At 40.3% G+C, this 14,636-nt stretch overlaps 1 long non-coding RNA gene across 2 annotated transcripts in view; it reads left to right on the forward strand.

Annotated features, from left to right (window-relative positions):
* LOC143830513 (uncharacterized) overlaps window positions 1–14,636 on the forward strand; it is a 19,847-nt gene continuing 5,211 nt past the window's right edge. Inside the window, exons 1-4 of one of the 2 annotated variants that reach the window (XR_013228509.1) lie at window positions 1–228; window positions 2,935–2,979; window positions 7,467–7,532; window positions 7,691–7,800. This is a non-coding gene — a long non-coding RNA (uncharacterized LOC143830513). Of the gene's footprint in view, window positions 229–2,934; window positions 2,980–7,466; window positions 7,533–7,690; window positions 7,801–14,636 lie in introns of those variants that run through there. The other variant, XR_013228510.1, reaches the window with a different exon arrangement.

Raw genomic sequence — 14,636 nt, forward strand, 5'->3', positions numbered from 1 at the left:
TATTGGCCGCTCTCCGCCTTTCCAACTTGTGACACACAGGAAGACAAGAGAGCTACATTATTAATTAATAGATGAGACACTCATCCTCCATTTTTGAATTACTAGCCGAAATGATGCCTGGAGTGTGTCGAGGCACTCGGAGGCCTAGCCCATACAAGAGTCTTCAGTAGTGAGCATGGTACTCAGAAGGCAGATAAACATGTAGTTGGATGCTAGGAAATACAGAAGGTATGTGTACAAAGAAGAAAATTTAAAAAAATAAAATATGAGGGTTTTTTGTTTTAAAAATATCTTCTGTAACTATCATTTGGAGTTTGGATTAAAAGGGAGATCCACAGAAAGAGAACAGGGAAGAGAAGGGATGTATTGACATATAGTTCTTTATTAAAACACAGCAGCTTGTTAATTCACAGACATTATGTGGTAGTGCTATTTCAAAATGGAACAGATACTATGTTTAAATGATTTTCTAATCCATGCTAGCATATACTGTGCTATCACAAATCATGTCCACTGAAAATGCTTCGTAAACCCATAGCATACTTATTTATTTTCTCTGTAAAAGAAGTTTTAGTGAGGTATGTACTTTATTGTACAGAAGAGCAAATACCTCTGTGAAAACTAAAATATTAGCCTGTCAATTTATTATCAGTGCTGCTCACCCCAGAACATAAGGACATCTAAAATTCTGCGATATCTTCCTATATTTGCTACGTTTTCTTTTGCTGAGGGATATAGTCCATGATAAATAACATTAAATTACAGAAGTATTTAATTTCTCGGGTAAATGCAGAAGGGGTTGTATATTGTTTTAAAACACCCATTAACTGGAATCTTAAACAAAGTAAAGAGTATTAAACGGAGACATTTCCAAACAGGCCCATCACTGGCCATTTGGGATTTTTAATTCTGTTTCAAGCTACCAGTTTTCCCAAGTAGTAGGAAACTCCATAAAATCCGTACAGAGTTAGTTTTCTGGGCAGGAAAAAACCCTACAGACTCTTGATGTTTCTTCCTAAAAATATATATGAAATCCACAGGTTAAGTGTAGGGGGGAAAGCAGGTAGGCCCACAAGCAGGCATCACTAATCCTACTGCTTCATCAGTTCTTCAAAGTCCAAGCAATCTTATCTGGACCTCCTCCCCTTGACTGCCTTTTTAGCTGAATTTGAACTATTTTATTCTGTCAAAATGCAAGACAGCCCTAAGGTATTCCTTTCAGCTAGGTAAGGCTTTAAGAACCTCAGCCAAATAACATGGTCCATTACAAGGGTGTTATCTTCAGCAGTTTAAATCTCATTATTTAATTAGTGAACAATGCACTTCAATTGGTACATATGCATAAAAAAGCACTGGGCCCCTTTCCCCTTGTTGTCCATCCCCTTGCAACAGTGGGATTGAAAGTAAATGGGCTCCAGGCTATGACACAGCCTTGAGAAGTTTATTTAACTTAATCATCTTGTTGTGTATATCCATCACTAGTTATACAGCTCACACAGGGTTTTGTGTTCATTTGTAATCAACATGATAGTGTGACATAAACACCAATTCTTCTTGCACTGCAAGTACATAGTTAAAATGTTCTTTCTATAATCAGGATACTTATATCTCTAACAAAACGGACTTTAGTTGCAGGAAAGCTTCAAAAAGTGTGTTTTACTCTAGGGGATTGCAAGATGCTTTATTGTTAGCATTTGCTCTTTGGAATGCTTAGACTTTCAGAGTTCAAATTCAAACTACTATTTCTGCAAGTCTTTGCATAACAATACTTAAGAGATAAGTCACCTACAAGGAGGTTGTCTGGCAGTGACTTCCTACCTTTCCTAATTGAGAAGGTAAAGTAATTCTTTACCCAAGGAGTAATTAACACTTGGAACTCACTGCTGCAGGAAGTGGTGGTGGCTACAAGCACAGAGAACTTCAAGAGGGTATTACATAAGCATATGGAGCAGAGGTCTATCAGTGGCTTTTAGCCACATGGTATAGATCAGTGGTCCCCAACCTTTTTCCGGCTGGGGACCAGCGGGGCAACTGCCCCCCCGCGCAGCGCGCATGCACGGCCCTCATTCCCCCCCGCCCCCCCCACAGTAAGAAGCTTCCCGGGCCGCAAGCTTGCCGTCCTGTGTATAATTGCTTGAAAGTAATGTGTACTCTTTCTGAGAATACATACTTGCAATGCTGGGGTATGTAGTGGTAAAAGCGGCAGACAAGGATCTGAAATACTGACATTCAGGTCCCCATTTTTCTATGTTGGTCTGCAGTGAACACCTAGATTAGGCTTTCTCAACCAGGATTTTGTGAAACTGAGGTTGCCTGATGGCCTTGGAAGGGTTTCCCGAATGTGTGGGAGTTAATTATTTTTTTATATCTTTTTTGAAAAATTTGTTAAAACATTTATCAGAGGATATGATGATATATGGTCATGACACCCCCCCCCCCCAATTCCACAATGTCGAGTGATGGGCCTGGAAGGGGTAGGGAGGGGAGGGGCCCTGAACAGGGGCATGTACACAGCTATGTTTCACATCCCAACCATATTCTGCACGATTGTGCCATTTCTGGGTTTCTCAAGTGATTCCAAGATTTTTCAGTAGCACATCACAAACTGAAATGATTTTCAGGGTATGAGCTTTCAAGCATCAAAATTCCCTTCAACAATGCTTTTGCGGTAGAAGCTTTTGAGAGGAAAAGCTCCCTTCATTGTATCTGAAGAAACGTGCATGCATATGAAAGTCTATACTCAGAATTAAAGTTTGTTGGTCTTAAAGAAGCTACTGGACTCCAACATATTTCCCAAATTTGTTTTCTTCTGGTTGATCATTGTGCTTGTTCTGGGCTACCAGCTTCAATTAAAGATTTTGTTTGTCATTTACAAAGGTCATAATATCCTTAAACCTATGGCCCTGCCTATCCTGTTATGTTCTGCTTTAACAGTTTCATCTGGAGTCTGGACATCTGACAGTGCAGCCCTGCAAATGGGTAAGATAGGCAATAGCCTATGAGACGCATATTATGTTTTGGGTCCCACTTTATAGAATGACCTGACCAAGGACATGAGGAAGGCCCTACACTTATATAATTGTGTAGAACATGCAAAATAAATATTGAGGGCATTTTTATAAAGAGACAGGCCCATCAGTACAATAGAACAGTTCAAGAAGGTTGTTTTGTATCAGAACAGGATTATAGTCTATCACAATGTTTATTGTATTATCACCTTGTTTTTATTGCATTGTTTTCTACCTTTGTAATCCACTTTCTGAATTATATCACAATTTACCAAGGCTTCTTTTCTTCACATTATATCCAGTTCTGTATTTCTAGTTCTACTGCATTTATTGGATGTCTTATACTGTCTGATTTTTAAAATATATTTTGTAATTTACCTTGTGTCAGAGAGAAAGTTAAGTTATGAAACAAACAAACAAAGGTATATTAATTAAAAACATTCTTATGGTCAGGTCATGACCCAATGAATATTCCCATCCCCAATTTTCCACAAGCAGATTCTTGTCTCCTACTTTTTAAACTACCAGTATCAGCGTGAGAACGTTCCCCCCAAAAATCTTGTTGGACTTGAATCTAGCAAAGGGACTAGAAATATAGACCATGCACTGTAGATAGAATGTGTGCTAACATCCCAACAGAGCCTTAAGATCCAGTGAGCAAAATTTGCTCAAGATCCCTGGCCCCAAGGAGATTAGATTGGCCCAAACCAATTGGCCTTTTTGCTCTAGCCTCGGCCTGGTGGAGTCCTCTTCCAAATGAGGGTGAGAGCCCTGTGGGACCTCAGGTTCCACAGGGTTTGCAAAACAGAGCTGTTCCACCAGGACTATGATTGAGGCCTAAGCCAACATCTGCCTTGTATTGGCCTCCAGCTTTGTACAGCATTGTGCTGGCCTCCAGAGCCAGCTTGACGTAGTGATTGGGAGTTCGGACTTCTAATCTAACAATATATTTGAATATGTGTGAACTAATTTATTTATTTATTGTATTAATATAAGTAGATAACTCCTTGAAGCCTTGTGCATATAATCTGAAACAGGTTACATGAATAATTTTTTTCTCCTTCAAATATAAGATGGCTGTAAAGTATACCTTTGGAAGGCTGGTACCTGCTTGTTGTTTAGGCCTGTACTTCAGCTGTAAGGGAGTCAAAACGAGTGATTCTTATTAATATTCCTGCCTTGTACTACAAAGACCAGTTCCCATGGGAGGAAATTACAGCTTTGGAGGGCAGACTCTAAAGCATCACATCCCTACTTAGCTTCTTCCCCAAGCTCCACCTTCCCCAGGCACCAATCCAAATTTCCAGAATTGTCCCAAGCCAAAGTTGGCAACTATTTATTTGATTCTATAGAAGATTTTAGAACTGAGGAAACATTTCCAATAGTGAATGAGTACCAACTAAATGTGTGGGCTAGGTGTCACTGGAAAATAATTTTCTGTGGCAGACACCACAAGGGGGGGGGGAAGAGGAAGAAGAAAAAGAAGAAGAGTTGGTTCTTATATGCCGCTTTTCTCTACCTGAAGGGTGCTCAAAGCGGCTTACAGTCACCTTCCCTTTCCTCTCCCCACAACAGACACCCTGTGAGGTAGGTGAGGCTGAGAGAGCCCTGATATCACTGCTTGGTCAGAACAGCTTTATCAGTGCTGTGGCGAGCCCAAGCTGGCTGCATGTGGGGGAGTGCAGAATCGAACGTGACATGACAGATTAGAAGGCCGCACTCCTAACCACTACACCAAACTGTGGAAGACTTGTGGCATGATGTCACAACTTAAGGAAAGAATCCTTTATCTGTGAGTAGTGGAGGTCAGCAAGCCAGAAGAAGAAGAAGAGAAATAGTAGTAGTTGATTTTTACATGCTGCTTTTCTCTACCAGGAGTCTCAATGTGGCTTATAGTCCCCTTGCCCTTCCTCTTCCCACAACAGACACCCTATGAGGTAGGTGAGACTGAGAGAGCCATGATAGTATTAATTGGTCAGAACAGTTCTATCAGTGCTGTGGCAAGTCCAATGTCACCCAGCTGGGTGCATGTGGGGGAGCGGGGAATCAAACCTGGCTCACCAGATTAGAAACTGCTACTCTTAACCACTACACCAAGATGGCTCAGATGAGCTGTGCGAATGGGCACCAGGAAGCTAGTAGGAGACAGGTCTCCCATGAGTTATTGGGAGAAGAAAAGGCAGACACAAGATCAGTTTGGATAAGATATAAAAGGAAATGAGGAAGCTGGAAATGGTGATACAGCTAGCACACTACTTGTTAGGTTTATGAAAATATCACAAAGTAAGCAACCAATGGAGTAATGGGTAAAAATGAGTCCAATCTCAAGGTGAAAGCTGAAAGGATGAAGAAGAGCTGAAGAAGAGATTACCCGAAGGAGTCCCAAAGCAGCTTACAAACACCTTTCCCTTCCTCTCCCCTGTGAGGCTGAGAGCCCTGAGAGAACTGTGACTAGTCCAAGGTCACCCAGCTGGCTGCATCTGTAGGAAGGGTAGGGAATAAAACACCATGCAGTTGATCTGGTTTCATCAGGAAATCTAGAGGGTCCTGGTAGGGGCCTCAAAATCACTTCTGCTGCCCCAAGCCCCATAAACCATTTTTTTGGGCAACGAAGTAGAAAATGAAAGTTAATGTCAGGAAGTATAAAGTGATGTTTACTGTGGGGAAAATCCTCATCCATACTATTAGAGTTTTAATTGGCAGTGACTGAGCAAGGAAGTTGTACACCGCTTAATTAACATCTTTGTGTTTGTAGCTGTGATGAGAAAGAGTCTGTGCTAGAAAAGTGATGGAAAATAAAACACATAGTGGTTCAAATTATGGTAGAGGTTTATAAAATTGGGCATATTGCAGATAATTTTTTTCTGTTCTCCCATAACATTAGAATTTGGGGCATCCATTAGGGGTGAGAGGTAATAGGTCAATAAACTTTTACAGCTGGAAAGGGCCATACAGGCCGTCTAATCCAACCCCCTGCTGAACGCAGGATCAGAGCATCTCTGGAAAGTTTTTGTTCAGCCTCTGCTTTAAGACTGCCAGTGCCAGTACATTTAGTAAAGACAAAATAATGTATATTCTTCATACAGTTCATAATTATGAAAATCACTGCCAAAAATGAAGGCATGGTTGCTAGCTTGAATGGTTTTTAAATGGGATAAGACTCAATATAAGTCCATCAATGGCTGTTAGCCATAACTGCTGAACAGGACGTCTGTGTACAAAGGAGGAGTACTAGTTGCTGAGGGCAACAGCAACAGAAGATCTGGCATCCATGCGCTGCTTGTAAGCCTTTGTAAGCAGCTGATTAACCACTGTGAGAAACAAGATATGGATTATGTGAACCATGACTCTGATCCAGCAGAGATATTATATTCTTATTGGACATGATAAATATTTGTGAAGTTTGCATGAAAGCTGGGGAACAGAAATAGACATTTCTAGGAGAGTACCTACTAGACTCCTGTTATAGGATGGACCCAGCAAATGAAGCAACAAAATACCACTGCTAGATTCTGCTCCAGTAGCACCTTAGAATCGAACAAGATTTTGGGGGTATGAACTTTCAAGACTCAAAGTACCTTTGTCAGGTACCAGAGAGCCTTAACTCATACTTCCCAAATCCTGTTTGCCTCTAATATGTTACTTGAATATAGTGATCTACCGCAAACTAATATCATTGGTTATCATCTACACTGCCAGTTTCCTCAGTGCTTGATTGAGGATCCACAGCATATCCTGGAAAGATGAATCTTCCACCTCATATGCTTTGGTTTATATTACTTACAGACACCCCCTCCCCCGAAGATACCATTCACAAGCATCAATGGACCATCCAATGAAGATGCAAATCTATAAATTATTCCCTGCAAAGAACTCTGGTTGTCCCTATGAATGTTACAATTACAGGACATTAGTGCATTAATGCCTTTATGTGCCTGCAATGCCCTCTTGCAATTTACACTGGCCACCTTGAACTGCCTCTGTACAAGAACATATCTATGCAAGAAGACATAAATCAGGCAAGAAAAATTTAATATATTTAATAGCAGTCTTCAAAGTTGGCATACCAGAGCAAAACAAAACAAAACAAAACAAAGGTTTCAAAAGGCAAGTCCAGCATGCAGCTGTTGAATTGAAATTTACATTGAAACTATCAAATTTGGGCTTGGCAGGAATTGGGAATAGCTATCTCACTTCAAAGAGTAGTTGTATCAGAGTTTATTTATCTTGCTTTATCAAATCACTAGGTTGAGAGTCAGCCAAACCCATTTTGGTTGGATTGTTTTGTGATTAGATCACATTTTCTGTTGTTCTCTGCATACTAACTGAATTTACCTATTTGTTAGCTTGCTTGACCTTGTAAGCTCAGTTTCTAGCCCAGTACTACCCTTCTTTGATATGCTACCCTCCAATCTTAACTTTCAAAAAGCCACAAGATTCTGTTTTTTTCTCATTCAGGAGCTGAAGTTCACAGTTTCTTTCTCATATTACCTCAGTGGCATGTGAACTGCTTCCCGTTCTACAGTAAGGTTTTGTTTCTCCCTCTTGGATACACACCTTAACATGGTGAGGGGGTTTGGGTGTGTTAGTGAATCTAAAGAAACTAAACTCCTAGCAGAGTCACTTAATACAAAATGGTCACAGCTGAGACACCAGACTAAGATGCATTCATTCCTTGCAAGGATCAACAACTACATCATCTGAAGAGAATGGACAGTTCCAGGGGTGATTATGGCAGAAGAATTCTTGAAGGATAGCTACAGGGGAGCAGCAGCAGTAGGTAACACTGGTGGAGAATCTATTATAGACAACTTGTAGCTCTGGTTAGTACTGCACAGAAGGCAATGGTAAACCACTTCTGATAAGTCTCTTACCTCAAAAATCCTATGATGAGTCATCCAAAACAAAAAAAAGATAAATGTTGAAAGATGGAATCCCCAGGTTGGATAGTATTCAGTCAGCTACTAGAAAAGAAGAAAGGACAACTATGAACAGTACTATTATTAATGACACAACTGGACTAAAGCGAAAAGAATATAATCATAGAGTTGGAAGGGATCTCCAGGGTAATCTAGTCCATCCCCCTGCACAATGCAGGAACCCACATCTGCCCACCCATAGTGACCCCAATTTCATGCCCAAGTGATTCCTCCACCAAAAATCTCCAGAATCCAGCCTGGCCTCGAGGAAATTCATCTACCATCCCACAGTGGCAATTAGCAATTACCTGAGTATACAAAGAAGGACCACAAGAGACAAACACTGGCACATCTCTTCCTGCCCACCCAGTTTGTCTCAGTTTGGGGGGTTTGGCTCCTCTGTCAACCCCAAATGGCCGCAAGCCATTTCAGCAATTAAGTTTGCTCTCAAGTGGATAAACATTGGTCCCTTTCAGGCTGACAACTGAGAGGCATGCACAGGAAGGAGAAAAATCGATTCACGTGGGAGAGAACAAAATCATTTGGGAGAAGCAAAACACACAGCCTTGAACCAGACTGGCTCATTTTGGGAGGGATGGGTCATTTGGAAACATCCCAAGCCAAACCAGAATTTGGGTCATGCCCATGCCTAATCATAGGTGACGGGAATGCAAAAGTAGGAAACAAAGCAGAATCAAATATTGTTGGAAGATTTGGGCTGCGAGGATGAAATGAAGTACAAGAATGACTGACAGAATTATGGTAAGGCAAGAATTTTTTCATTGTGAACACATGTTTCAGGCAACCAGACGACGACTGTTTATGTGAACATCAACAGGCCAATATAGAAATTGAATCGATTACATTATTGGAAGCAGAAGATGGAGAAACATATTTATAAATGATTTGGATGAGGGATTAGAGGGGATACTTATTAAATTCACAGAAGATACTAAACTGGGAGGGGTAGCAAACACAACAGAAGGCAGAATCAGAATACAGAATGATCTTGATAGGCTTGAGAACTGGTCTAAACTGAATAAAATGAAATTCAATCGGGACAAATGTTAAGTTCTGCATTTAGGCAGGAAAAACCATCTACACCAATATAAGATGGGGGAGACTTGTCTTGGCAGAAGCATGTGCAAAAAGGATCTAGGAGTCTTAGTAGACCACACATTGAACATGAGTCAACAGTGTGACTCGGCGGCTAAAAAGGCAAATGGGATTTTGGGCTGTATCAAGTGGAGTATCGTGTCCAGATCACAGGAGGTGATGGTACCGCTTTACTCTGCTCTGGTTCAGCCTCACTTGGAGTACTGTGTTCAGTCTTGGGCACCACAGTTGAAGAGGGATGTAGACAAGCTGGAGCGTGTCCAGAGGAGGGCAACAAAGATGGTGAGGGGTTTGGAGACCAAGACGTATGAGAAAAGGTTGGGGGAGCTTGGTCTGTTTTAGCCTGGAGAGGAGATGACTGAGGGGATCTGATAGCCATTTTCAAGTATTTGAAAGGGTACCATACAGAGGATGTAGCAGAGTTGTTCTCTTTTGCCCCAATAGGATGGACCAGAACTAATGGAATGAAATTAATTCAAAAGAAATTCCGTCTAAACATCCAGAAGAAGTTCCTGACAGAGCGGTTTCTCAGTGGAACAGGCTTCCTCTGGAGGTGGTGGGTTCTCCATCTTTGGAAATTTTTAAACAGAGGCTGATTCTATGAAGGTTCAAGGGGGTGGCAGGTTAGCATGGATGAGCGATAGGGTTGTGAAAATTCTGCATAGTGCAGGGGGACTAGATGACCCAGGAGATCCCTTCCAACTCTATGATTCTATGAAATGTACTGTTGAACACTAATGTAGAAAGTGCCAAAGGAGGATTACAGTTGAACATCAAGACAAAAGTAATGACTATTGGGGAATTACACAACTTTGAGGCTAACAATGAAGAAAGATTCAAGTGGGTAACCGTGTTTGTCTGAAGCAGCACAATAAAACAAAATCAGAATCCAGTGGCATCTTTAAGACCAACAAAGATTTATTCAAGGCGTGCTTGCACTGGAAAGCTCACACCTTGAATAAATCTTTGTTGGTCTTAAAGGTGCCACTAGGCTCTGATTTTGTTTTAATGAAGATTTTCAATGTCTTGACCCAATCATCAACAGAAAGGGGACTGCAACCAGGAAATCAGGAGAGTGGGAATGGCAACCATGAAGAAGCTAGAAAAAATTCTTATGTATAAACCTGTCACTGCCAACAAAGGTCAAGATAATTCATGCCATGGTATTCCCCATTACAATGTATTGGTGTGAAGGCTGGACAATGAAGGAAGTTGATTAATTTGAAATGTGGTGTTGAGAGTTTTACAGATACCATGGATTGTCAAAAACATAAATAAGTGGGTTCTAGATCAAATCTAGAGCCTCTTGTGGTGCAGAGTGGTAAGGCAGCAGACATGGATAGACTCACGGCTGTTAATGATAAAACATTTGGGAGGTTATTATTTATTTATTTATCAGATTTCTAGCCCGCCACTCCCACAAGGCTAATTCACAGAGTTGCCATAAACTGGAAGTGACTTAATGACACCTTTAACACACACAAGCTTTTGTTTGCCAGGACCACATGTGTGTTGCCAATCTTACTGCTTTATATATGCAACTTTTATTCACCTTTCTTTCTATATGGACTCAAGGTGTTCCCTGTCATTTTCTCTGGTAGCTCCATAAGTTTAGGTGCTCTCATTAATTTACTTCTCTGTTTAACACATATTTCTGCCATTCCTTCAGGTAGCCCAAGGATGGGTATGTTGTTCTCCCAAACTCTATTTTCTTAGAACAACAAAATTCCAAGTAGACCAGCTAAGTAAGGGTGACTGGTCATGAGGCAAGTCACCAGGTTAGCTTTAAAGCTGGAATATAAATTTATGTTTCCTCAGGCCTAGTCTGACATGGTAACCACTAATGCTGCATTAAACCAGAGTGAAATGACAACACACTATTATTCTAAACGCATACAATTAAAGAACAAAGGAGAGAGGAACTAACAAACATGGTCTCTTTAATCAGAGATCATACAAATCAAAAAACAAATGCATGGTTTTCGAACTTTATGCCTTATGAGAACACTTTTCAAACAACTGACACAGAGCCCTGGATAATGCTGAGCGTCCTAGGGTACAAACACAGTCCAGCTCTGGCAGTTCCACTCCCACATTAACTGTGTCACCTGAATTATACAGAGTATTTTCCCTATATTTTGTATACTGGACAGGAAAAGCTGTATTTTGGATTATCTGACCTATTCTGATTGATCTTTGAATTGAGGATAAGCTTCAAAGGATTGCTAGAGTTAAATAGAACCACTATACCCACCAAGGTCCTGATTGTCTTATGGCAGAAAAAAAGATTTGGTTAGAAGAGGCAAGACCCAAAATCTCTTGAGAACAGACTATTGAATATTCATAGTAATACCTAGCTAGGAGGTGGGGGGAATCAACTCTTTTAGGTGCCTTCTGAACTACTAGTGTTACTAGGAACATAGGAAATACAGTTTGTAACAGATAGGAGTCTCGTAAAGGAAATCAAATTCAGTACAGATATTTTAAGCAAATACCCACTTCCCTGAAAAATGAGAATTCCAGCAGCAGAGTTCCTTTAGACAAGAGAATCCACTGGAGACATACAATGTGTTTGTAACAGTTTATTTACAAATACAGAAGCAATGAACTTTGGGTGTAAACTTCTAAGGCAGACAGCACCTTAAGAATGACCAAGTTTTAGCCAACCAGGATAAAAAAAATGTTCAGTTGTTTTTTAATTCAAATTCAGTTTCCAAGAACAGTGTCTGTCCCTACCACAAGCTGAAGGGTGTCAGCTTTCTAAGACTGTCAAGGATCAATCAAGCCTTTTGTGGAGTTCCTGATCACCCATCAGGTTTGTCAAGCCAAACCACAGTGTTAGGCCCATTCATGTTAATCAGGATATCGAAGCTCCTAGCAGTGCTCTTAAGGGCAAATGAGGTAGAGCAAAGAGCAGGTTTGTCATCAGTCTGAGATGAGTCCACACAAGCCAGTTTGGGAGTGAACAAAAAGCCTCTTTTTAAATCATTAAAACTGTTGAATTCACCCCAGTCAAAGAGTAATATGATGTGCTAGAGATGCGTCATGTTACTCTCCTTTAATCACAAGCCCCGTGAAGGGCTTTCTGCATCAATATGCTGTCTGATATAATCTGCAAGGCAGCAACCTGTTTCAAATTCTGCCCTTTCTAAGGACATCTCAGAAGAAGATTAATTCAGTGAAGAGAGTACTAAAGCAAATGCTAGAGTTGCCCTGCAAAGGTCACTGTCCAGCAGGGCAATTTTTTAAAAACCTGACCATAATGTTTTGAATGCCCTCTAGTGGTAATTCCATTAAGCATACCTGTTGAACTAAACTCCACAGTCTTAATGTGGAAATTAAGGGCCTTGGGGAATGGGAAATAGCAAAGGTGAAGTGTTAGTTACAGTTATCAAGTTTTCTCATTTAGTACTACAATAATAAATATGAAATACTACACGAGTTTATCCCGTACTTGCCATTTATCATGAAGGCTGTTCAAAAGCACATGTGTAAAATTGACAGTACAGTGGTGGACAGAACTGTGCAAAAGAAGTTACAGTTGGTCTGGACTTAGGCAATGAATCTGTCAGTGGCCTTGCTAGGCAATATTTGGTGATGCTTCAGAACCTTACCTGACAAAAGTTCTTACTGCAACCACAGCCAAGAATTTACAGGCCTTGAACATTTGTCCATCATAATACCCAGGTGGGCTTGCTGTGAAGTTCTTAGGTTGTGTCTGCATGAGCAGCACCTCAGTACAGAAAGTACTTGTCCCTCCTGATACACTGTTCAGCTCAGTCTACTTTGCTAATTCGTCAGAGTTTGGAGTGGTTCACACTGAGTCACTCTACATAAAACAAAGTATTTAATATCACTGTTCTTGGAGATGGCTCACTTTAACTATGGTTTTGCCTATTTTGATAACAATAGTGACTAAATATTGGCTGGTATAGGCAATTTTTCTATGGGAGACTAGGATTGGGGCCAACTGTTATGTCTCTAAAAAACCCCCTATAAATGCATAATACTTTTCTCTCTGATTATTATAAAATGATCACCAAGGGAGTAGGAATTCAGAAACACCTTTCCATGTTTTGAATAAAAGGAATATGGTGTGCCATATTGAACAAATTATCTTCTGATTTAATTCTTTTGATTATAAAGACATTTTTATAGGAAGTAGATAAAAATGATGAGGAAATTAATAAAACCATGGTGACCATGAAAGAAAAATATCCCTTAGAAAGCTTAGGAAAAACACATTGTAGAAATTAACAATGCCGTAAAAAAATTCTAATGAACTTAGGAAACGTAAATCAAAAAAGTAGCACAGGCACATTGCAGAGACCACTACACTCTGAATAATGTATATAGATGGGAGTTGCCTATCAACTCAGAAAAAAACCCACTTTTGGGCTCAGAACATGACTAGGTCTTCTGACTTAAGACACTGAGGGTTAAGACTCAGGTACTGAATTATCTGGAACTAATTTCAGTAGAGTACTTAGGCATAGGGATAAATATGCATATCCTTTTCAAAGGAACAATCACAAAATGACAAACTCTCATAATTTATCTTCTAGGACTATTACCAATGAGGAAATTGATGTATATTTAGGATGCTTTGGGCTGACCCTGCGTTGAGCTGGGTGTTGGACTAGATGGCCTGTATGGCTCCTTCCAACTCTATGATTCTATGATGTATTAAAATTGGGTCTAGCTTCATTCCTACTCCCTGTTATGATTTTCAAACCAGGATTGATTGATTCAAATTCTTAAGATTGATCAATCTAAAATTATTTTGGAAGGCCTATACCATATCTCATCTTCTTTTACTCCCAAAATAGATTCACTGGAATTTGTAGGTGGAGACTTATAGGCAGAAATCCTGATGCTCAAAATTTACATTGCTAGCTAACCCTTTGCTTACACCAGAGTCTTAACATTCCTGTCTCATGACTGGGTTCAGGACACACCATCCTGGCATAGCATGGTTAGGCTTGCATTTGTTGTTAGCATCTTAACATGGAATTCCAAGCTCATCAAATAGTTTCACAGATTCTTCTGCACACTGGGTCATTTCTTTCCCAAGCCAATCAGAATTCACAGTACAGGCTTAAAAGTTTTCCTTCCAAGCCTGTGTTTGATCAATCACTTCAAAAGATTGGACAAGGAGGCTAAGGTATGTAAGCAGGGAATATAAAACATCTATTTTGGCCCCTTTGACAACTTGACTAAATATCACATGGAAGCTGGGTTGTTTTCCTTTGGTTAACTCACAGATCACCATAAACATGTCTCACTTTTCCTGGAATAGAATTTTAGAATTTTATTGGTAATCCACAGATTTGTAAAAGTTACTCTAAGAACATTCTACCCTTTCATAATACACCCCAACCCCAGAGATTTCTCCTTGGTACAAGAGGCTATCAAGCTTGTAAGGAAGAGGTCCCTTCTTACAGATTATTTCTGTCCTAATCAGGCTGACACCCTAAAGCCCCTCAACAGCAAAGTTGCTCATGAATGGCACGGTTAGAAAAGGTTCCCTGGAAAGCCATCTGTACTACTAGATATATGGAGTAGGGAAAGGGGGAAACTCTTGTCAAAAAAG

The sequence above is a fragment of the Paroedura picta genome, chromosome 2, assembly GCF_049243985.1.
Source record: "Paroedura picta isolate Pp20150507F chromosome 2, Ppicta_v3.0, whole genome shotgun sequence".
In the NCBI taxonomy this organism is placed as follows: Eukaryota; Metazoa; Chordata; class Lepidosauria; order Squamata; family Gekkonidae; genus Paroedura; species Paroedura picta.